General features: G+C 45.8%; 1 pseudogene; it reads left to right on the top strand.

Moving 5' to 3' along the window:
- Positions 1–393: 393 nt before the first annotated feature.
- Positions 394–5,523, top strand: LOC120938116 (annotated as a pseudogene).
- The last annotated feature ends 19,389 nt before the right edge of the window (positions 5,524–24,912 follow it).

Here is a 24,912-nt window from a genome sequence, read left to right as displayed (position 1 = left end):
AAGCTGTCAAGCCCTCCGATTCGTTGAACAGCTGTATTAATACTGTAATTTGCACACCTGTGGTCTCTATTTACTAATTGGGTGACTTCTGAAGGTAAATGGTTCTACTGGATTGGGGGGGGGGGCGCTGAATACAAATGCACACAACATTTTTCAGATATTTGTAAATTCTAAAGACTTTTATCGTTTTCCATCCACTTCACAATTATGTGCCACTTTGTTGGTCTATCACATAACATACATTTACTTTTTTATTTTTTTGTAACCTGACAAATGTGAATTTCAAGGCTCTGTAGTTTAGCTGGTCTATTAATCTTGTGGCATTCTGCCGTCAGAAGTGAATGTGACACTAGTTTGGTATAATGTGCCTTAGTAAGAAATTTACTTTTTTTTTTTTTTCCTTCAGATTTCCAGGATGAATTCCAGAATCTTGCCAATGACTCTGCTTGTGGGTTCTGGGTAAGACATGGACCCAATAACACAATGGTGATCGCTTCTGCCTATGATGGATGCTACGTAAGGGAAGAGGTAAGCCTGACATCACTGACTTGGACTTTTTGATATGATCATGGGCCAACTAATTCCAAAGTTGTATGGTCCCAATAGAATCTTGATAAACTATAGAAGTGTTCTAATCTATGCTATTGTAATTCATTCCTTGCGTGTGTAGAGCCAAGACTGCCTAGGTTTGTCTGGCAACCATTGCCACAAATAGGAGATCATGGGTTGCCAGAACAAGCGATGAAGGGGAATCAAATCGGAACTCCTGTTCTGTTTCTTGAAGGCAATGCCCTTTCTTTAGAAGTTTTCACTTGTGACATCTTCTTCAGGACAGGAGTGAAGGGATAACTTTCAAATTAGACCGTACTCTAACCCTTCCTTACCCAAAACATTTAAAATCCAGCTCTACAAATGCTTGACCTGTACTGGCTATGGGTGGAAAGCCCCTGGTAACTCATATATGAAGTGCCAGAATCCTTGGTAAGATGGGAGGTTTGGACATGGATCAGCAGGTTTTGGGAGAATGGGCTGAGACGGCTCAACTTGGTTTGGTGTAATGCAGGGGTCTCTAAAGCCACCTGTAGGCTGAGTGGCTCTTTGGTCTTTGTGTTACTATTCCTCCCACTGACCACAAAGCCTATGGCTTTGTTTACTTCTACTCCCACTGCCCCTCTAAAAGTAAACTAGACCTTTGTTTCAAGTTTGAAGACTCCTGGTGTAATGGGGTTGTTTTTTGTTTTTTTTCTCTGTAGCATGAAAAATATATGATGGTTCTGCTTCTGGAAGACATTGTTGATGGTGCTGTTGAGCAATACAAGACTGAGAAGAGATGTCCAATACAAAATGGTAACATGTCTAATCTTAATGTGAATTCTCATGGTATAGTCCCCCGAAACAAAGCTATACAGCGTTCTCAATTGCAGGCAGGTTGTATTGGGAATCGCATGGCACGGTCCACCTGAAATAAAATGTTTACTTCATTACTGGGGGTATTATTGGAACAGAAGTAAGGGTAATTCACACCTTGTGTCTCTAAAGCCCTAATTGCATAAATCTGATGTACTGCATGTTGCTAGACCTTTGTTTCTTGTATAGAAGCCCTGGATGCCCCCAGCCCTGATGTCTGCTCAGCTGTTGCTCAAGAGGACAAACTGTCCTGTGCTGACACACCTGTAACCAGTGACTCCTGTGCTGCAATGGGATGCTGCTACTCCTCGAGCGATGCTACAATGCCCTGTTTCTTTGGCAACAAGTGTAAGTTGGATGTTGGGAAGCCGTATCGGCCTGAACATGCCTAGGGCCAGTCTGTAGGTAAAACATAACCTGCTTTTAGTACCTTGGCATAGCCAAAAGCATTTAAAGCCCAGTCTAGAATGTACTTGCTGAAAACTATACTTGCTCAATGGTGTCTTGCCAACTTGACATTTTATTTTGGACGAAACCGTATTTGGTGAATGGTGACATTTCGGGTACACTAGACAACCGCTTCTGGGTTTCCATGAGACTTTCTATGGTCTACTCTGTAATTTAGCACTCTTCACTTCTACAGATGTGAGGTAGATTAGACTATTCATAAATGGTGCCGTATCGGTGGCTAGATAATTGCAATGTCTGATATACATGGTGACAACCCAATCTTGTGTTCTACAGTGACCACACAATGCAGATTTGATGGCAACATGGTGATTGCAGTGTCCAGTGAACTGACCGTGCCATCTCTGCATCTGGAATCCGTCAGGGTGGATTGGATTGGACTCCTGCAGTGGACTGACAGTAGATGGCCACTAACTCCTTTGTAGTGTTCAGGTTCCCATTATCCTGCACCACAGCATTTCAGGTGGTAATACAATACATCTGATATATCAGAGTTTGACCCTCATGTGCTGGCCAGGCAAACCTTTTGCTTTCCCTTTTAGTAATAGTGTCATATAGACATTATTGTCTAAGAAGCTTTGGACTGCAAGATTTGGTCAAACTCTTGGCTACTTGTTCTGGTCTTGGCTGTGATATCAGCTTGTGAATTTTGGTTCGGCTATTCACCTAAAGAATGGGAGGATGATGGCACCTTATCCATCTTCTCTGAATTGCTCAGTTATTCCAGAATTCCAGCATGATGTATGTTGCTACATGCTCATTCATAGTGATCTGGACTTGAACCTGGCTTAACTGTACTCCAATAGTCTACTGCACCATCAACCCTGACTTCTGTGCTTATCTTAAACATGTTTAACAGACACTCTTCATAGGTTTCTTGTGGTGTAGAGAAAGCCACCCTTTTGTATTTTCATAAGTGAATGTGATACAGAAAGTTGAAGTCTTATGGTGGGTGGTACTGCTTCCAAAAGGTCATTGACTGACTGCCTATCGTTTGTTGGAATCAACTTCTCTTGTTCTTTCACCCAGGTGCCCAATGGTCCAATGAACTATGAAGCTACTATTGAATCTGGTAGACAAATACAGACATGGCAAGGATCTTCTATTACTAGGGACAGTACAATGAGGTAAGATGTACTACAGCAGGATTGCTCATATGGGGGCGGCGCTGAGCACTGCATCTAATACTGTACTGTTTCTTTAGGGTGACTGTGCAGTGCAGCTTCATTCAAACTGGTATTGTGCCCCTGCTGAGTTTTACAGTCAACACTTTGCCTCCACCTCTTCCTGTCCTTACACCTGGTCCTCTTGAGCTGGAGATGAGGATTGCACAAGGTGAGAATAAGCCTTCAGCTTATGATTTAGAAGGCACAGTACTACATAATTCATTTAAGTCTGAACTAATTACTATGGCTTGCCTCAGCAATATTGACCTTTGCTGACCATTGCTCATACAATGTATGTCCCTGGAGGGGCAGAGCCTGTTTGGAGGGGGTGGTGAATGTATGGGCCTTCTTAACCTAGAAAGCGAGCTGGGCTTCTGACAGATGGTGATGCAGGGCAACACTGGATTTGCATGACTGAAGCTTGTGCAGCCAGAAAGAAGCCTTTTCCCTTGAACTGTAATGCCCTGACGGGATTCCACTCAATCCTGCCTTGCGTACACACTGTCGCACAAGTTCGGTAAACTTTTGACCGCTAAGAATGTGGCGACTTATTCTGATTGGATTTTTTATTTTTTGCCGACGGGACAAAAAATGTGCGCTAATCTCTTTTCATGGGGGGGGGGGGGAAGTCAGATGGAGCATACACACGGTCCAATTCCCAACAAAGCTCTCATCTGACTTTTTTTTTTTCTAACTGGAAAACCAATCGTGTACGGGGCATTACAGTCCAGCTCCCTCTCAAATTGAAACTTTTATGTGGTCTACTGACCACTCCAAAACATACTTATTTAAAGAACCTGTTCTGTCCCATGAGCTCCCCATGCTCTTAACTTGGCAGAAGGTGCAACTTTCAGTCATGGAACCACTAAAGCTAGGGTTATGGATGGCATTTGTGGCTGTACCTCATCCCTCAGAGTACCAGGTATCTTCTATCCAGCCATGCAACTGCCAAAAACACGAGTGGGTGTGCTGTTGGAAAGTTTGGCCCTGAACCCCCTTGTCTGCATCAGAACACCATGGACATGACATTTAAGTTATATGGCTTGTTTAGAGGCCAACGAGGTGGTGCCTTCATCTCAAAAGGGTGTGGAAATGGCCACCATCTCAAAGCAAGTAGATGGTTATCGGATGCTAGCCTGGCATGGTAATAGGCCTTCTGTTCTCAATATAAAGATCTATTCTGTCAGATTTCATGCTTGTGAGGCCAGGAATCACTGAAGTCATAACATTCATAGTTGTCTTCCATTCAACTGTTTTTCACCTAGGCTTTACATGAGTCTTTCCCAGGGTTAAGAGGTGTTTGAGTTTCCTTTTATGTCAAGCAAAAGGCATGTCCTTTACAGGGTCCCTGAACCCAGCCATTAAAAAAAATTACAAGTTGTTGCCCGGCATTTGTAATGGTCTTTTGTAATGCAGATTTCGACTATGCCTCATACTACACTGATGCCCAGTACCCTGTGGTCAAAGTGCTCAGAGACCCAGTCTACCTGGAGGTTCGCATCATCGGCAAAACAGATCCAAACCTGGTCCTAGTCCTAAATGACTGCTGGGCCACCAGCTCTGCAGATCCTATGGCCCTTCCTCAATGGCCCTTCTTGTTTGACAGGTGAGTAATGGAATCTGTAGAATGGAAGTTATCCTGTCTACCTTGTGCAGATCTCAATTCTCCAATGTTTTGGCGTTTCAGTTGCCCTTTTAATGGAGACAACTACTTGAGCCAGCTGATTCCTGTTGGAGCTCCTTCACAGGCTGTACCTATACCAAGCCATTACCAGCGCTTTTTGGTCAGCACCTTCACTTTTGTGGACGCCACCACCCAACTTGCCCTTGAAGGCCTGGTAAATGAATACAATGTCTTGTGTGTCTCTTTATCTAATGCTTTGCTGTGATTTAATTGTGTATAATCTTGTCTTCAGGTATACTTCCACTGCAGTGCTTCTGTTTGTGTTCCATCTGCCGGGGACAGCTGTGTGGTTTCTTGTGGTCAAAGGAGAAGTGAGTATTTTATATTCAGGTGGCAAAACTATGACTGGTGGCAGAATCTTGGCTTTTTCACAACTCTGTAAATGGGGAACTTTATTTTAAAGGGCATCTACTATGGAATTTAATTTTGATCTTAATTTCTAGGGCGAATGGCTGAACTTCAGTCTCTGAAGAACACGGTGACTTCTCAAGGACCTGTTGCATTTGTTTCTGTGGATAATGAAGAAATCCTAAAACTGGAAGGTAATCTGGGATGGGGGTAAAAAGGCAGGGGGGGGGGCTGGTGGGGTTCAGGTGAGATTCAAGTCTAAAATCTTTTTCTTCCCTACTAGGTACTGATCCATCAGACTACTTCACATTGGACCTGGCTAGAGCGCTAGCAACTGCTGGGGTTGTTGGGTCTGTGGCTGTTGCTGTTCTAGGCTTGTGGATGTACCGCAGGAGTCAAACATGTAACCTGAAAACTGCAAATGTTTAAATAAACGTTATTGTTTCTAAATCCTGTCTTTACTAGCTTTATTCTCAACGTGGTTCCAGAAATGTGTAAATAAAAAATCGGCTTTGTTGCATGAAATTGAAGCTGGTCAAAAATGGCTTCCACCCAAAAATACAGAAAAGGTTATCCTTAATGGCTGAGCAAGTAAATTCTCCTAGCCCAATTTCTATTTATGGCCAATTATGTGATGAGCCTGAATGCATAAAGTTGCTCTCAAACAGGTTTTTTTTTTTTTTTTTTTTTTTTTTTTGCTGTAAAAGGATTTGTCAAACAGTTGGTGATACACTGGGAAAACACGCTATCAGAATATATAACGGTGAGTGGTAAACTGTGCATAAAATATACACAGTATAAAAAAGTAATATAATTAAAGAATGAGCTCTTTATAATATAAAGTGAAAAAAAAAAGTGAAGTGTCCCATATATAAATAAAATGATGAGCTGCCAAATGGGAATAGGGATGCAACTAAATGTCCAGTATAGGTAAATGGTTGACAGATGAAAGGTCATATCTGTAAAAGGGCTCCCAGAACTCTCACATCAATCATAAAAGTATAGGGCATCAAAGATATCCTTATGCCGCGTACACACCATCACTTTATGTGATGGAAAAAATGACGTTTTTAAAAACGTCACTTTAATTGACCGTGTGTGGGGGGAAAACGTCTTATGTCTTGTAAAAAACGACCAAAAAAAATTGAAGCATGCTTCAATTTTATGTGTCGTTTTTCAAAAGTGCACTTTTTTTACTTCACAGAAATTGACCGTGTGTAGCAAAAAACGTCGTTTTCTAAGATGTTTTTTCATCCACGCATGCCCAGAAGCTACTTATGAAGCAAGCTTCAATGGTAAAACGTGGTGGAACATAACCTCACTTTGCAAGATCATTGTGAGAAAACGATGGTGTGTAGGCAACTTCGTCTTTGAAAATTGAAGTTTCAAAAACGTCATTTTTTTTACTTCACATAAATTGATGGTGCGTACGCGGCATTAGTGTCAGTCAACTCCTTACAGCCACAGCATCTTCCTACCTGTCACACTTCAGTGGAGCTTCTCCTCGATGTATCCTTAATAAACACTCCGGTAAAAGGAGAGAGAACAAAAGAGCCTCCAATGGTGGTATAGTATGTGAACACAGGGGGAAATTTTAATAAAGAATAACCTGCGCTTACGTCAAACATTAAAAATCGCGCAGTAACAAACAAAAAGCAGTGTCTCTTCCAGATGAAGACACGTGACCGTGTCGTAACGCGTAGGGATTGGACGGACGTGCACCTGGAGTGACGTAAGCAGACGCCGCTTGTTTTATGTTTCTGCACGATTTTTAATGTTTGTAAGCGCAGGTTATTCTTTGTTAAAATTTCCCCCTGTGTTCACATATTACACCATTGGAGGCTCTTTTGTTCTCTCTCCCCCCCTCCTTTTACCAGAGTGTTTATTAGGGATATATCGAGGAGAAGCTCCACTAAAGTGTGACAGGTGGGAAGATGCTGTGGCTGTAAGGAGTTGATTGACACTAAGGATATTTTCGATGCCCTATACTTTTATGATTGAGGTGAGAGTTCTGGGAGCCCTTTTACGGATATGACCTTTCATCTGTCAACCATTTACCTATACCTGGCATAGTGGACATTTAGTTGCGTCTCTATTCCCATTTGCCAGCTCATCATTTTATTTATATATGGGACGCTTCACATTTTTTCCACTTTATATTATTTAAAGCTTGTTCTTTATTTATATTACTTTTTTTATACTGTAACTATTTTTTGCACAGTTTACCACTCATCACCGTTATTTCTGATAGCGTGCAGTTTTTGCGCAAAACCCTCTTCAATATTTCACTTGTGTATTGTAAACACTATTAGGTTTTGCAGCATTTTTTTTCACATTATTGGTAGTTCATAGTAGCGCAAAAGACACTTTATATTATACACTGGGAATTTGTTCACCTTGTGAGTCAACTGGGAGACTCAATCATGCTGTTCCTCTTGCCTATAAGGGTTGTGATAACAGGAAGGTCTACAGACCTTGTATCTATTACTCGATGTACAAGTGTTGTGTTCCTATTAGAAACTAGAACTATCTCCAATAGACTGACAAACACACTGGGGAAGATTCAAGAAGCACTTGCGCCCGCGCAACCATAGGTTGCGCGGCGCAAGTGCTTGCTCCGGTGTAACGAGTGCTCCTGATTCAGGAACCTCGTTACACCGACTGCAGCCTAAGATATGACAGGCATAAGCCTCCTTATGCCTTCATATCTCAGGCTGCATTCTTGCGTTGGCCGCTAGGGGGCGCGGCCATTGTGATCGGCGTATAGTATGCAAATTGCATACTACCACCGATTCACAAAAGTTGCGCGGGCACGCAAGGTACGGAGTTTCCATACGGCAACTTTAGCGCAAGGTTGCTCCTGCTAATAGCAGGGGCAGCCAATGCTAAAGTATAGCTGCGCTTCCCGCTCGTGAAATTTAAATTTTACGTAAGTGATTCGTGAATGGCGCTGGACGCCATTCACGTTCACTTAGAAGCAAATGACGTCCTTGCGACGTCATTTGCTGCAATGCACGTCGGGAAAGTTTCCAGACGGAGCATGCGCTGTTCGGTCGGCGCGGGAGCGTGCCTAATTTAAATGATTCCCGCCCCGGCGGGATCATTTACATTAGGCGCCCTTACGCAGGGCTAATTAGCATAGCGCCCGCGCAATTTACGGAGCTACTGCTCCGTGAATCGCGGGCAAATCGAAATATTTGCGTGGGCGCAGAGAAAAATCTTTGCTCTTTGCCCACGCAAATATTGCACGGATCTTCCTGAATCTGGGCCACTACCTCTAGCCATAAATTTGGCTCAGCGCATCTCCTGTCTTCAGAGACTTTAACTTTGCTCGTATCCATCCCGGGCTTCCTCAAACCTACCCTCATATTTCTAATGGCTTTATTAGTTACTCGAAGGCTGAACCTTATGTCTCTCAACGTGACACGCCCCAATGGGAAATTTGGTGCTTGCCAACTGTCTCCTGCTGCACTCAAATTGCTAGACATGCATTTCATTCCAATGTTACCACATTAAAACAAAATATAACCAATTCAGATGGAATGGAATAAAGTAAAATAAAATCTGAATATTGTAAAAAAAAAAATTATAAACCTCTTCCGAGCTTCAAATAAAATTTGAATAGAAAAGTTAAAATCGTCCTAGTCAAACAGATTATATTTTAACTTTTGTCTTTAATTTTTGCAAGATGGTTATATTGAAATACATAAAGTCAATTTTGGAAAATGGTTAGGTTCTGTTTGCATTTCAGAAGATAATTATATTTCTATTCTGTTTTTAAAGTGTGTGTGTATATAACATATATTAAAACCATTAACTGGCATATAATCAATTTAGAATAACATGGTAAATCTTAAATTCAAATAAAATACATTTGATTTCTTATACACAAGAATAGAATTTTGGGAAATGGTTTATTTTCTATACTTTGTTGGAATAAAAAAAAATCTGTTTTGAAATGGAAAATAACTGGTGTAGAGAAACGCATATAACAATTTTCAAATGGAATAAATGGGGGGGGGGATTGAATATAACAATTTCCCAAAATTCTAATGAAATCAATTTTGAGCAGAATAGGAAGGTGTGTGGGGTGTTTTCCAATTTCTAAAAATAGAATACAATTGGTGTTCAAACTTTTAGCATTTTACAATAAACCTTGTTTTTCACCTTTTTTTTTTTTTTTCCCAGTGTTGGCCTGATCTATAAATTGTAGAACCCCCTCCCCATCTTGATTTGTCTTAAAGCGGGGGTTCACCCTATTAAAATTTTTTTTTTTTTATTCTAGCATTACATTCGGCATCGTAGCGCGAGCTACAGTATGCCGGTCTTACATTTTTTATCCCCGTACTCACTGTGCTATTGTACATTGAAGATTCCGGGGAATGGGCGTTCCTATGGTGAGAGAAGGTGATTGACGGCTGGCACGTCACGCTTCTCCGGAAATAGCCAAAATAGGCTTGGCTCTTCACGGCGCCTGCGCATAGCCTGTGCGCAGGCGCCGTGAAGAGCCGAGACCTACTCCGGCTGTCTTCGGGGAGCGTGACGTGCCAGAGCCGGCCGTCAATCACCCTCCCTCTCCATAGGCACGCCCATTCCCCGCGGGAGTCGGAATCTTTAATGTGCAATAGCAGTGAGTATGGGGATAAAAAATGTAAGACCGGCATACTGTAGCTCGCGCTATGATGCTGAATGTAATGCTAGACTGATGTGAAGGAAGGTGAACCACCGCTTTAACAACTTAGACTGACTAGAGGTTTCAAGAATGTGGGGGCACCTTGTGCATATCTAAGGCCCCGTACACACCAGAGGATATCCGCTGGAAACGGTCGGACCGTTTCCAGCGGATAAATCCTCTGGCGGATTTGGATCTGATGGCTGTACTCACCATCAGATCGAAATCCGCTGTGTCGTGCCGCGACGATGACGCGGGCGACGCTGGAAGGTAAAGACTTCCACGCATGCGTCAAATCATTACGACGCATGCGAGGAAGGAGTGTTGACGGACTGATCCGGTGAGTCTGTACAGACCACCGGATCAATCCGCTGGACAGGATTCAAGCGGATAGATTTCTTAGCATGCTAAGAAATTTTTATCTGCTTGAAATCCGTCGTCTGGATTTTTTTTTCCGCCGGTAAATGTCCGCTAGGCCGTACACACGACCGGATCTATCCGCTGGAACTGATCAGTGGATAGATCCGGTCGTGTGTACGAGGCCTAACTGTATATGGGATAAAACCTATTGGGTAGACAGTAGGGCTGCAAGCTGGTAATATCACTTGGCTACTAGAAGCTTGCTGTGATGTTGCTGCCCCAGCTTCCATGTAATATGAATTAAATGGTAATTTGGAAATGTAGTTTTTCAAAAATAAGATATTTTAAATTTAGGTATTGGAATTTCAGTTCAAATTTGGCTGTTGGTGAGTGTAACTAAAAATTTAAAATGTCACATCTAAACGTAGAAAAAAAAACGATCTAATTACAAACTTTATTTTGTTCCATGTGTTCAGATGCAGCATTCATTATTTCAGATAACTTGTATTTGTTACATTCTCTGCCAAATTTGAAAGGAAATTCCAAAAATTTGAATAGTTGTTAGTTATTTCAAAACTTAACCAGTCGCAGGCCACAATGAGCGGAGTGGGCAGATGACAGGTCTGTGTCCAGTCTGCATATGCAAAGCAGGCACGGCCCAATCGGATGGAAGGGGAAGGATCCACTTTTTTTTTATTGCGCAGATTTGAGGTAGGCAGGTGTAAACAAACGAGTCTGTTTACATCTGCCGATCCATAGAGGTGATTGGAGGGTCCTATTGGGTTGCCCCAATGACTTGAAAGGGGCCTAAGGCTGCTTTTGCACTGATGGTCTGTGGTCTATTGCGGCGCAGTGTACCTGTGATTTTTTTTTTTTCCCCCCCCCACCGGTTAGCTGCACTTTGCCATAGATGTCTATTATATTTTGCAGGTGTGGTACACTTTCTGAAAAGCCACTTGCTTCCTCTACCACTGGCTTTATTTACAACACTGATGCTCTCAGATGGCAGGTTGGCAATCTGAGCTGGAGGTCACGGGCCACATCAGACCGCTCTGCAAGCCACTGGTTGGTCACCCCTAACCTAGTGGGTTCCAGATATCTAAATAAAAAATGTATATGCTGTACCTCAAAATAAATATAAAGACAATTTGCAAATACACATACAAAAGTGGAGTGCATATATAGATATATATAGTGTGATAATATTATTTCTGTGACCAAGTGATAACAAAAAAACAAACAATGAAGTATAAAAGTGATAAAATGTTCTTAAATGTCCACCAATGTGAAAAGGGAAGAGAATTGAATCCAACAGTCCTGTTACAATGGACAGTAACATTGGATCATCACTGGAAAATATTGAAACTTGCCAGGGGAACCACCACCGATTGTATGAAGGCTTACCGGAGACGGTGGACTTAAAGGGGCATACACCTCTTCAGTCATGTAGGCTTATGATGACATTCATTGTTTAAAGTGAAGATCCAGGTCACTACACTCACAGATCCGGATAAAACCAGTGTGGGTCCTCAGCAAGTTACCAGTGAAACATGCGGTTGAAATTCACACAGAGACAAGGAGGAGGCTATCCACGTATTCACACGATGCAACCAAAAATTAAAGAAAGGTTCCACATAGTGTGATATTGTTTCAAAATTGTATTTAATGTAAAAAAATTAAAAAGGAACACTCACATTTCATTAGAAAAATACAATCTGTTGCAGAGACATGGAGCAGCGCCAATGAAGTTGGCAGGACCTCGACTAGAAGAGGTGTTAACCCATTGTGTGCTGACGTGAGGTAGGGCCAGGAATGAATTATTTTTTTTAACTGGTTGCCACCCCGCCCCACCGTCAAATGATTGCGGAGCCAGCCGGCAGCTCTCCTGGGACACCGTGTTGCTAGGACACGGCACGACCCCCGATCTCTGTAAAGAGCCGTGTCCGCGGCTCTTAAAACCATGTGATCGGCTGTGTCCAATCACAGCCCGTCACATGTAAACACGGAGATGCCGGTAATCGGCGCTCCTCGCCTCACACTGACCAGAGTGTGTGGGTGAGGAGAGCCGATCAGCAGTCATCGCCACGCAGGGGGACATCTAGGAATGTAATAAGGGCACTGATTACAATATAGCAATCAGTGGCAGCAATCAGTGCCCACAAGTGCCACCCATCACTGCTGTCGATCAGTGCCACATATCAGTGCCGCCTCATCAATGTCCACCAGTTCAGCCTATCAGTGCCGCCTCATCAGTGCACATCAGTGAAGGCGCAAAAATTACTTAGTTACAAAATTTACTGACAAACTTAAGTAAAAAAACATTTTTTTTTCAAAATTTGTGGTCTTTTTTTTTTGTAAAAAATAAAAAACTTAGCAGTGATTAAATACCACCAAAAGAAAGCTCTATTTGCGTGAAGAAAATGATAAAAAAATTTGTTTGGGTACAGAGTTACATGACTGCGCAATTGTCATTTAAAGTGTGAGAGCGCTGAAAACTGAAAAATTGGCCTGGGCAGGAAGGGGGTGTAAGTGCCCGGTATGGAATTGGTTAAATGAAAACATTTAAAGCACATTTATTTATTTTAGGTACTTATGTAGCACTTTTACATATACATTGTACATTCACATCAGTCCCCGCCCTCAAGGAGCTCACAATCTAATGTTCCTAAGGCCCCGTACACACGACCAAACATGTATGCTGAAACTGGTCCGCGGACCAGTTTCAGCATACATGTTCGGTCGTGTGTAGGCGCGAGCGGGCAGAATTCCAGCAAACATTTGCCCGCCGTGCCTTTTCCCAGCGGGCAAATATTCCTGGACTTGTTTTAAAACCGTCCGCTGGAATCCTGCCCGCTCGGACATGTATGGTCGTCAGTACAGACCTACCGTACATGTCCGAGCGCCCGCCGTCCCTCGCATGCGTCGAATGACTTCCGCATGCGTGGAAGTATTTAAATGGCAGGCCCGCCCACGTCGCCGCGTCATCGTCGCGGCGACGGCACGGACACGCCCCGCGTATTGTTTACGCGCGGAATTCTGGACGATGGTTAGTACAGCCATCGTACAGAAGTCCCCGGGCAGACATGTACGGTGAAAACGGTCCGACGGACCGGTTTCATCGTACATGTTTGCCCGTGTGTACCCGGCCTAACTCACATCCATACATACACATACTGGGGCCAATTTAGACAGGAGAGCCAATTAACCTCCCAGCATGTCTTTGGAGTGTGGGAGGAAACCCACGCAGGCAGGGGGGTCAAGTCCTGGGAAAAAAGTGTGAGAACTCACCTAAAACCCCCCCACCTCAAAAATAAAAAAGTGTGTTCCTGTAGGACTCCCCGCCCCCACAGCACTGTTCACCTCTGCCCCCTTCACCCCACCAGTAATATCCACCTCTCCCCCCTTTACCCCTCCCCCAGTAATGCCCTTCTATGCCCCCTTCACTCCCCCCCCCCACAGTAATATCCACCTCTGCCCCCTTCACCCCCTGGTAATGTTCTCCTCTGCCCCCTTAACTTCCCACCCCCCACAGTAACGTCCAACTCTGCCCCCCACAATAATGTCCTCCTTTTCCCCCCTTCACCCCCCCAGTAATATCCATCTCTGCCCCCTTTACCCCCAGTAATGCCCCCTTCACTCCCCTAGTAATGTCGTCCTCTGCCCCCTTAACCTCCCCCACAGTAATGTCCAACTCTGCCCCCCTTCACCCCCCCTAGTAATGTCCTCCTCTTCCCCCTTCACCCCCCCAGTAATATCCTCCTTTTCCCCCCCTTCACCCCCCCAATAATGCCCTTCTTTGCCCCTTACCCCAATAATGCACTTCTTGCCCCTTTACCCCCCAGTAATGCCCTTCTCTGCCCCTTCAGCCCCTAGAAATGTCCTCCTCTCCTCTGCCACCTTCAACATTCACCCCTCCAGTAATATCCACCCTCTGCCCCCTTTACCCACCTCCACATGTAATGTTTTCCTTTGCCCCCTTCACTCCCCCAGTAATGCCCTTCTCTGCCCCTTCACCCCCCCAGTAATGCCCTCCTCTGCCCCCTTCACCCCCCCCCCCACAGTGATGTCCTTCTATGCCCCCTCACATTGGTGTCCTCCTCTCTGCTCGTGATGAGGCGTCGCGGCCACCGTGACCCGAGTGTTACTGCCTTCCATTAAAATGTACAATCTTTGCAGGCTTCAGAGCGCAACATGCGCAGTCAGCTCTGCAGGATGTTGCTGCTAACAGGAATGGCATTCCCATAGGACTCGGCCCCTGCCCAGGGAGAACATGCAAGTCCAGGCAGGAGTGTTGTGGTCGGGATTCAAACCAGCAATCCTTCTGTTGCTAGGGTGGAAGTGCTAACCACTACACCACTGTGCTGCATTTAAAGCAAAGGTGAATACGTAGGTCACACACACATAAACAGCATTCAGAGACCACACATGTGAGATATCGCCACAAACATTATAGTGAGAGCGATAATTCTATCACCAGACCTCCTGTGTAACTCTAAACTGTAAAATGTAAAGGCTTATAAAAGTGTCACCTATAGAGATTTTTAAGTGTCATAATTTGTCGCCATTCCACGAGTGTGACATGTTAGATGTTATGTATCTATTCGAAGTAACATCATCTTTTATATTTTACCCCCCAAAAAAACAACGGGTATTATAATGGGCCTGATTTACCAAGCCTTTACTCCATGACTCATGGAGTAAAAGCAGGAGTAGCAGCCGTTTGGCCATTTACTAAAGAAATACGCTGCTAGTGCAGTGTATTTCCCTAGTTACTAATGTGCTCCGTGCGCCCAGGAGAGGGTGCATTGTGCACCAGTACAGACCTGGCGCACGGCACATTAAACTATAAATTGCGGGGGTTTGGGCGGGAGTTTATTAAGGGGGGAGGTGGGGGGATGCAGGGGAAGTGAAGTGACATGTGTTTTGAAGTGTTTGGCGGGCCGAATTGAAAGGGAAAGTGTTTTTTTGAAAACAGATCCCCGTACGCTTGCACAGTGCGCCTGAACCTCGGGAGGTTCATTTGCATACTGGGCATGCGCAGAGAGAAAAGTCAGGGATTCCCGTGCGCCTTGTCAGTACGCCGTGAAAATCTTGGTAAATACCAAGCGGCGTACCCGTGAATGCGCTGCGTGACGCGGCGCACGGGAATCTCCGAGCTGTTTTCAGCCCTGAAGGGGAACTCGGCGCCAAATTTCAAACTTGAAATCGGCGCGGGTCCCCCTTCAGGGCTACATTAGGCTCTTAGGCTTGGTCCGGAACGTGAGGGGTTAAACCCGCGCCGATTCGGCGCGGGGGTCCCCCCCAGATCCAAACCAAGCCCTCATCCCAAGCATGCAGTCTGGCCCGGACAGGAATGGGGAGGGGACGAGCGAGCGGCCCCCCCCCTCCTGAGCCGTACCAGACCGCATGCCCTCAACATGGGGGAGTGTGTGCTGTGGGGGAGGGGGCACTGCCCCCCCACCCCACAGCACTCTTGCCCCCATGTCGATAGGGACAAGAGCCTCTTCCCGACAACCCTTGCCATTGGTTGTCGGGGTATGCGGGCGGGGCTAATCGGAATCTGCGAGCTCCCTTTAATAAGGGGGCCCCCAGATGCCGGCCCCCCACCCTATGTGAATGAGTATGGGGTACATCGTACCTCTACCCATTCACATGGGGGAAATGTAAAGTAAAAAAAAAACAACCACACAGAATAAAATATTTTATTAATCTGCTCCGGAGCCCCCCCTTTCTTCTTTAGCTCTCTTAGAAGGGGGGGTTTCTTCTCTCCCGATCTTCCGCCGGGACCCTGGGCTTCGGTGATTTCTGCCGGGGGAGGGCGCCATCCCTCGGTCCTCTCCGGAGCCTTCCGCCGGATGCCCCCACCCCATTTAAGCTCTTTTTCATTAGGGAGGGGCATCCGGACTTCGGGGTCTTCTGCCGGGGGATGGCGCCTATCCCCCGGTCTTTCCGGTGCCTTCCGCCAGGGTTCCGGTCTTCCTGGTCTTCTGCCGGGGGTGCGCCAACTCCCCGGTCTTTTCTCTTCTGTCTTCTCTGCTCCCTCTTCTGCCTGGCTCCCCGCGGAGCCAGGGCTTTCTTCCGTCTTCTTTCTTCTCTCTTCCTTCTTCTGCCTGTCTCCTCCGGGAGCCCAGGGCTTGTCTCCGCTGTCTTCTCCCTTCTCTTCCATTGGATGTTGACACGACGAGGTCCGGCGCTGGAATGCCGTCTGAGCAGTGGGCATGGACTTATATAGGGCAATGCCACCATGTGACCTCAACCCATGTGACATCACATTCCCATCATGCCCAGGGAATGTGATGTCACATGGGTTGAGGTCACATGGTGGCATTACCCTATATAAGTCCATGCCCGCCGCTGACACGGCATGTCAGCGCGGAACCTCGTCGTGTCAACATCGAATGGAAGAGAAGGAAGAAGACAGCGGAGACAAGCCCTGGGCTCCCGGAGGAGACAGGCAGAAGAAGGAAGAGAGAAGAAAGAAGACGGAAGAAAGCCCTGGCTCCGCGGGGGAGCCAGGCAGAAGAGGGAGCAGAGAAGACAGAAGAGAAAAGACCGGGGAGTTGGCGCACCCCCGGCAGAAGACCAGGAAGACCGGAACCCTGGCGGAAGGCACCGGAAAGACCGGGGGATAGGCGCCATCCCCCGGCAGAAGACCCCGAAGTCCGGATGCCCCTCCCTAATGAAAAAGAGCTTAAATGGGGTGGGGGCATCCGGCGGAAGGCTCCGGAGAGGACCGAGGGATGGCGCCCCCCCCGGCAGAAATCACCGAAGCCCAGGGTCCCGGCGGAAGATCGGGAGAGAAGAAACCCCCCCTTCTAAGAGAGCTAAAGAAGAAAGGGGGGGCTCCGGAGCAGATTAATAAAATATTTTATTCTGTGTGGTGTTTTTTTTTACTTTACATTTCCCCCATGTGAATGGGTAGAGGTACGATGTACCCCATACTCATTCACATAGGGTGGGGGGCCGGCATCTGGGGACCCCTTTATTAAAGGGGTCTCTCAGATTCTGATAAGCTCTCCGCCCGCATACCCCCGACAACCAACGGCCAGGGTTGTCGGGAAGAGGCTCTTGTCCCTATCGACATGGGGGCAAGAGTGCTTTGGGGTGGGGGGGGCAGTTCCCCCCTCCCCCACAGCACACACTCCCCCATGTTGAGGGCATGTGGTCTGGTATGGCTCAGGAGGGAGGGGGGCGCTCGCTCGTCCCCACCCCCATTCCTGTCTGACCAGACTGCGTGCCTGGGATAAGGGCTTGGTTTGGATCTTGGGGGGGGGGGGCACGCTATTTTTTTGGGCCCCGGTTTAACCCCTTATGTTCCAGACCAAGCCTAAGAGCCTGGTATGCACCTGGAGGGAACCCACCTTATTTTTTTTGGGGGGGGTCTGGAGTTCCCCTTCATGAACAGCGATCTGTCATTTACACATGTCAGTCCCATCCCCCCCCCTACAGTTAGAACACACCCAGGGAACATATTTAACCCCTCCCTCGCACCTAGTGTTAACCCCTTCCCTGCCAGTGGCATTTTTTGAGTAAGCAATGCATTTTTTACAGCACTGATCGCTAGAAAAATGCCAATGGTTCCAAAAAAGTGTTCGATGTGTCCGCCATAATGTCGCAGTACCGATAAAAATCGCTGATCGCCCCAATAACTAGTTAAAACAACAAAAAAAAAAATTTGTAGACGCTATACCTTTTGCAAAAACCAAACACTAAACGCTATTTGTGATTTTTTGGAACCAAAAAGATGTAGAATACGTATCGGCCTAAACTGAGGGGTTTTTTAGTTTTTTGAATATATATTTTTGGGGATATTTATTATAGCAAAAAGTAAAAATAATTTTTACATATGTGGGCGGGACTTACGCAAGTCCCGCCCACATATATAAACATCGTTCAAACCACACATGTGAGGTATTGACGCGTGCGTTAGAGCGAGAGCAATACTTTTACCACTAGACTTTCTTTGTAACTATAAACTGGTAACCTGGAAAAAAAAATAAAAGGTCGCCTATGGGGATATTCACGGAATTCATTTTGGCCCCATTGCAGGAGTGTTTCCAATAGTAAAGCGTGACATGTAAGGTATCTATTTACTCAGTGTAACATCATCTTTCACATTATCCCCAAAAATTGGGCTCACTTTTGTGTTTTGTTAATTTTTAACCACTTGAGCCCGGACCATATTTCTGGTCAATGACCGGGCAAGTTTTTGTGATTCGGCGCGGCGTCGCTTTAACTGACAATTGCGCAGTCGTGCGACGTGGCTCCCAAACAAAATTGGCAACCTTTTTTTTCACACAAATAGATTATTAAATGTGCGTGTTTACTTCTGTCTTTAACACCTCCCCTTCAGGCTGGAAAGCATCAGATCAGGGGAAACAAAAAAAAAAAGCTCTCATTCCATTGCAGCTTGGTTCCTACATGTGTGATGAACTGAGCATGCTCAAACACTTAGAAAAAAAATATCCTTTCTTTTTAAAAGGTGAAAAACACTCATTGGATGCTCATAGAGCGTGGTTTGGGTTAATTGCAGGTGTGCCCAATTACAAGCTCACCCAAACTAGAGACTGCAATTTGTTCATGTGATTTCAATTGCTTCATTACTAGCACTGTTATAAAAAGCTTGGATCGATCAGTCCTCAGCTGCCCTCAGAAGGGGCAGGCTGGCAGAAATGCTGTTGCTAAACACAAATGTGGTTTGTTGCATGGGTTTTGTTTTATTTTGCCAATGGTTTTGGTTTATTTTTAAATAATGTTCACTTTGATGTATTTGTCTATGTCGCCTTATTTTATGAAAAATGTGTAAAGCTATGGTTAATTAGAATTTTGAAATGTATTTTTGTTTGTTTGTCTTTTTTTGCTTTCCTTGTTTTGTTGACCAATAAAAATTACTTTAAAATTGTTAAGTTTGTCTTTTGTTACTTTTTCATGCTACATATGTTGACAGCTGCAGCTGAACTAGGTTTGGGCCTAACAAATTATGTGTGATTTTTGTCTAAGCTTCTTTCCTGGTGTGTAATCATGAAATGTTTGCCATGTTTATTCTCCCTGACTTTAAAGACAAAAACTGGTAAGTATTTTATTTATTCTGCAGTGGTCCTCAGCCCTCAAGTACCCCCGACAGGACATGTTTTGGGGATTTCTCTTATCAAGAATTGCTGTCCAGACTATTTTAAAGCACATGTGCAAGATGAAGGAAAACCTGCAAACATGGCCTGTGGGGGGGGGGGGTTTGCTATTGGTGGACAGGCTTGACGTGCTGATTTACAGCACTGTGCTTAAATCTAGCGCAAGGCAATCCTATTCAAATTGTGGGTGTTTGAGGGAAGCCAAGTGAGTGTTAGAACCCCTGCTTTGTGTTTTTTTATTTTTGTGTTGAGCTTTGTGTCCCTTTTCTGAAAATTGGCTTCACTTCCTGTCACACAGCTGAACAGGAAGTGAGGTTAAAACCCTACCAGTGTCATTTCTTGGGGACACCGGTCAATCTAACTAGTGTCCCCATTAAGCAAATTGCACTCCAGCACTGCTGTGTACACCCCAAATCATGGGTCTTCAAACTACGGCCCTCCAGTTGTTCAGGAACTACAATTCCCATCATGCCTAGTCATGTCTGTGAATGTCAGTGCATTACAAGGCCTCATGGGATGTGTAGTTCTACAACAGCTGGAGGGCCGTAGTTTGAGGATCCCTGCCCCAAATGATTATTTAGTTTGGGGTTTAGTAAAGGCAAAGCCACTCTGCAGTACAAGCATAGTTGCTGAAAATCAGAGAGGAAGCACTGATGGTTTTAACATCCAATCCTGTAGAAGCAAAGTTGTTTTGTTTTCTTCCTTGCTTTGCACTTGTAGGAGTGGATTTGCCTTTAGTAAATGGACCCCAAAGTCCAAGATCCCTAATAATTTGGGGTGTACACAGCAAAATGCTAGAGTGCAATTTACATAATGGGAAACTATTTAGATTGATCTGTGTCCACAAGAAAATATATTAGTAAGGTTTTACCCTCACTTCCTGTTTGGCTATGTGACAGGAAGTGAATGAATTAGAAAGGGTGAAGACACCTCACAAATGTTGTCACTATCAGGGGTGCAGACATCCCCCAAAAAATGAGCAGATAATACTTATTTGCAAATTAATAATTTTTTAGTTAACATTGGGTGGGGTGCTCTAACACACACATTCCTACATATTAGCAACGCTCTATCCTGGCCTATTGGCATGGTTATATTTTCTTAGGGCTCTCAATAAAACTCTATGAAATTTGTGCTTAAACTAGAACCAGGGGCGGACTGACAACTCATGGGGCCCCCGGGCAATAGAAGATTATGGGGCCCCTCTGGCTTACAGATGACCACCACGCCAGGAGGTAGTGCAGAGGCGGGCAGCTAAAATCTTGGGATATTCACATTAAAAGCATGTCATTTTCGGACATATCAGGGACAGATCTAAAAAAAACACAGATTTTTACATACTGTCCCTGGTTTTACTGAGCCTGGCAACCCGGATGGGGCCCCCTAGTGGCATGGGGCCCTCGGGCAGTGCCCGAGTGACTCAATGGTCAGTCCGCCCCTGACAAGAACTATAATCAACAAGTTTTATTTTCTTTCATTTTGGATAGAGTGAGGGAGGGTTATAGGCCCTGTCAGTTTATTTTGTATTATCTGTGTCCAATTGGGGAGATTTGCCTTCACTTCCTGCCCCATAGCCAAACAGGAAGTGAGAGAAAAACTATGCAAATTAACCACTTCCCGCCCAGCCTATGGCCGATTTACGTCCGGGAAGTGGTTACACAATCCTGACAGGACGTCCTGCAGGATTTCATGCCGCACGCGCCTGTGGGGGCACGCAGCGCGGCGATCGGTGATGCGGGGTGTCAGTCTGACACCCTGCATCTCCGATCTCGGTAAAGAGTCTCTCACGGAGACGGAGACTCTTTACCACGTGATCAGCCGTGTCCAATCACGGCTGATCACGATGTAAACAGGAAGAGCCATCGATGGCTCTTCCTCACTCGCGTCTTACAGACGCGAGTATAGGAGAGCCGATCGGCGGCTCTCCTGACAGGGGGCGTTCGCGCTGATTGTTTATCAGCGCAGCCCCCCCTCGGATCACCACACTGGACCACCAGGGATGCCCACCCTGGACCACCAGGGTGTGCAAAAACAAAAAAAATATAGAACAAAAAAACAAAAAGCATTAAAAAATAAGAAAAAAGATGCCAATCAGTGCCCACAAATGGGCACTGACTGGGAAAATCAGTGCCACCCCACAGTGCCCATCCATGCACAGTGCCCACCTATCAGTGCCCACCTGTGCCACCCATAAGTATCCATCAGTGCCACCCATAAGTGCCGCCCATAAGTATCCATCAGTGCCACCCATAAGTGCCGCCCATCTGTGCCGCCCATGAGTGCCCATCAGTGCCGCCTATGAGTGCCCATCAGTGCCGCATAGCAGCGCCGCCAATCAATGCCACCTCATCTGTGCCGTCAGTACTACCTCATCGATGTCCATCAGTGCCATCTCATCGGGGCCCATCAGTGCCGCCATATCAGTGCCCGTAATTGAAAGAGAAAAACTTATTTACAAAAAAATTAACCTAAAAAAAGAAAAAGGTTTTTTTGTTTCAAAATTTGCAGTCTTTTTTTAGTTGTTGCGCAAAAAAAAAACGCAGAGGTGATCAAATAACAACAAAAGAAAGCTCTATTTGTGGGGGAAAAAAGGACGCCAATTTTGTTTGGGTACAGTGTTGTATGACCGCGCAATTGCCATTCAAAGTGCGACAGTGTTGAAAGCTGAAAATTGGCTTGGGCGGGAAGGTGCGTAAGTGCCTGGTATGGAAGTGGTTAAGGGAATCCAGTGCCCCCCCAGAACTAGTGTGTGGGTCCCCTGAAAATTACTGGGCGGGGTTATACAAAAACAGGGTGTGACCTTGACAGGAAGGGGTGGGTCATTTTTCTATTAGGAGGTGCAGATATGTAGTCAGGCCTAGGGCAGAACCAAACCTTAATATACTACTGCATATTAGGGCTTATTTAGACCGGAACCGATTTACAGCGTGTTTTTATATTGTGGGAGGAAACCCACGCAGGCACAGGGAGAACATGCAAACTCCATGCAGATGCTGTCACGGGCGGGATTCGAACCAACGACTCTTTTGCTGCTAGGTCAAAGTGCTATACACTACACCACTGTGGTGAACGAACATGATTGCAGCTGAAAGCATGAGATCTTTTTTTTTTTTTTTCAATACCATGCTTTCCAGCCTTATTGACCCCGCCTCTCTCCATAAAGAGGACCTGTCACACACTAGTCCTATTACAAGGGATGTTTACATTCCTTGTAATAGGAAGAAAACTGATCATTTTTTTTTTATTTTTTTATTTCAGTGTAAAACATTATAAAACTAAATAAAAATAAATAAGAAAACCCCAAAAAAAAATTTTAAAGCGCCCCGTCGCGACGAGCTCGCGCACAGAAGCAAACGCATACGCGAGTAGCGCCCGCATATGAAAACAGTATTCAAACCACACAAGTGAGGTATCGCCGCGATCGTTAGAGTGAGAGCAATAATTCTAGCCCTAGACCTACTCTGCAACTCAAAAAATGCAACCTGTAGAATTTTTTAAACGTCGCCTATCGAGTTTTTTAAAGGGTAAAAGTTTGACGCCATGCCACGAGCGGGCGCAATTTTTAAGCGTGACATGTTGGGTATCATTTTACTCGGCGTAACATTATCTTTCACAATATAGAAAAAAATTGGGCAAAATGTATTGTTGTCTTATTTTTTAATTCAAAAAAGTGATTTTTATCCAAAAAAAGTGCGCTTGTAAGACCGCTGCGCAAATACGGTGTGACAAAAAGTATTGCAATGACTGCCATTTTATTCCCTAGGATGTCTGCTAAAAAAAAATATATAATGTTTGGGGGTTCTGATTAATTTTCTAGCCAAAAAATTGTGATTTTCACATGAAGGAGAGAAGTGCCAGAATTAACCCGGTGGGCAAGTGGTTAAAGTACTCATGGCTATAAAGAATAGAGTCATTGCTCATTAAAAAAAAAAGGGGGTCCCTCCAAATTAAATTACCAGGCCCTTCAGGTCTGGAATGGATATTAAGGGGAACCCCGCCGTAAAAAAACCAAAAAAAAAAAAGACGTGCGGTTCCCGGCAAATATCCATTCCAGACCCTTCAGGTCTGGTGTGGATTTTAAGGGGAACTCCACCCCAAATTGAAAAAAAAAATGGCGTGGAGTCCCCCTAAAAATCCACACCAGACCCTTATCCGAGCACGTTGACCTGGCCGGCCGCAGAAAAGAGGGGGGGACAGAGTGCGGCCCCCCCCCTCTCCTGAACCGCACCAGGCCACATGCCCTCAACATGGGGAGGATGTCCCCATGTTGATGGGGACAAGGGTCTCATCCCCACAACCCTTGCCCGGTGGTTGTGGGGGTATGCGGGCGGGAGGTTTATCAGAATCTGGAAGACCCCTTTAACAAAGGGGACCCCCAGATCCTGACCCCCCCCCTGTGTGAAATGGTAATGGGGTACATTGTACCTCTACCATTTCACCCCAAAAAAAATGTCAAAGTGATAAAAATGACAGTAGCCGGTTTTTGACAAATCTTTTAATAAAGTCTTCTTTTCTTCTTTCCTTCGGGGTTCTTCCGCTGCTTCTTCTCGTCCACATCTTGCCCGACGTCTTCTTCTATCTTCTCCGTCCGTCCTTCAGCCTTGTGGTCCCGCATCTTGCCCGTTGTCTTCTCCGCCAGCCTCCTCGTCCGCATCTTGGGTCTTCTGCGGTCTTCTTCTCGGTCCGCCACCTTCTCGTCCCCTGCGTTTGAATTGTAATTGGCCGCCGTTTTCCCGCTCCTGGGACCCGCCCCCCCTCTGACGCCACAAGTAAACTCCTTAGAAGGTCATGTGCGTCAGAGGGGGGCGGGGTCACATGAGTGTGACACGGCGGGAACTTCTTCTCCGGGCGGCGCGATTGAAATTGAATTCCCCCGCTGTGTGACGCTCTGCGACCCCGCCCCCCTCTGACGCACATGACCTTCTAAGGAGTTTACTTGTGGCGTCAGAGGGGGGCGGGTCCCAGGAGCGGGAAAACGGCGGCCAATTACAATTCAAACGCAGGGGACGAGAAGGTGGCGGACCGAGAAGAAGACCGCAGAAGACCCAAGATGCGGACGAGGAGGCTGGCGGAGAAGACAACGGGCAAGATGCGGGACCACAAGGCTGAAGGACGGACGGAGAAGATAGAAGAAGACGTCGGGCAAGATGTGGACGAGAAGAAGCAGCGGAAGAACCCCGAAGGAAAGAAGAAAAGAAGACTTTATTAAAAGATTTGTCAAAAACCGGCTACTGTCATTTTTATCACTTTGACATTTTTTTTGGGGTGAAATGGTAGAGGTACAATGTACCCCATTACCATTTCACACAGGGGGGGGGTCAGGATCTGGGGGTCCCCTTTGTTAAAGGGGTCTTCCAGATTCTGATAAACCTCCCGCCCGCATACCCCCACAACCACCGGGCAAGGGTTGTGGGGATGAGACCCTTGTCCCCATCAACATGGGGACATCCTCCCCATGTTGAGGGCATGTGGCCTGGTGCGGTTCAGGAGAGGGGGGGGGGCCGCACTCTGTCCCCCCCTCTTTTCTGCGGCCGGCCAGGTCAACGTGCTCGGATAAGGGTCTGGTGTGGATTTTTAGGGGGACTCCACGCCATTTTTTTTTTCAATTTGGGGTGGAGTTCCCCTTAAAATCCACACCAGACCTGAAGGGTCTGGAATGGATATTTGCCGGGAACCGCA

Source organism: Rana temporaria, chromosome 4 (assembly GCF_905171775.1).
Source record: "Rana temporaria chromosome 4, aRanTem1.1, whole genome shotgun sequence".
Classification (NCBI taxonomy): domain Eukaryota; kingdom Metazoa; phylum Chordata; class Amphibia; order Anura; family Ranidae; genus Rana; species Rana temporaria.
Note: the sequence above shows the minus strand (reverse complement) of the source record. Positions and strands in the feature narration are given on the sequence as shown.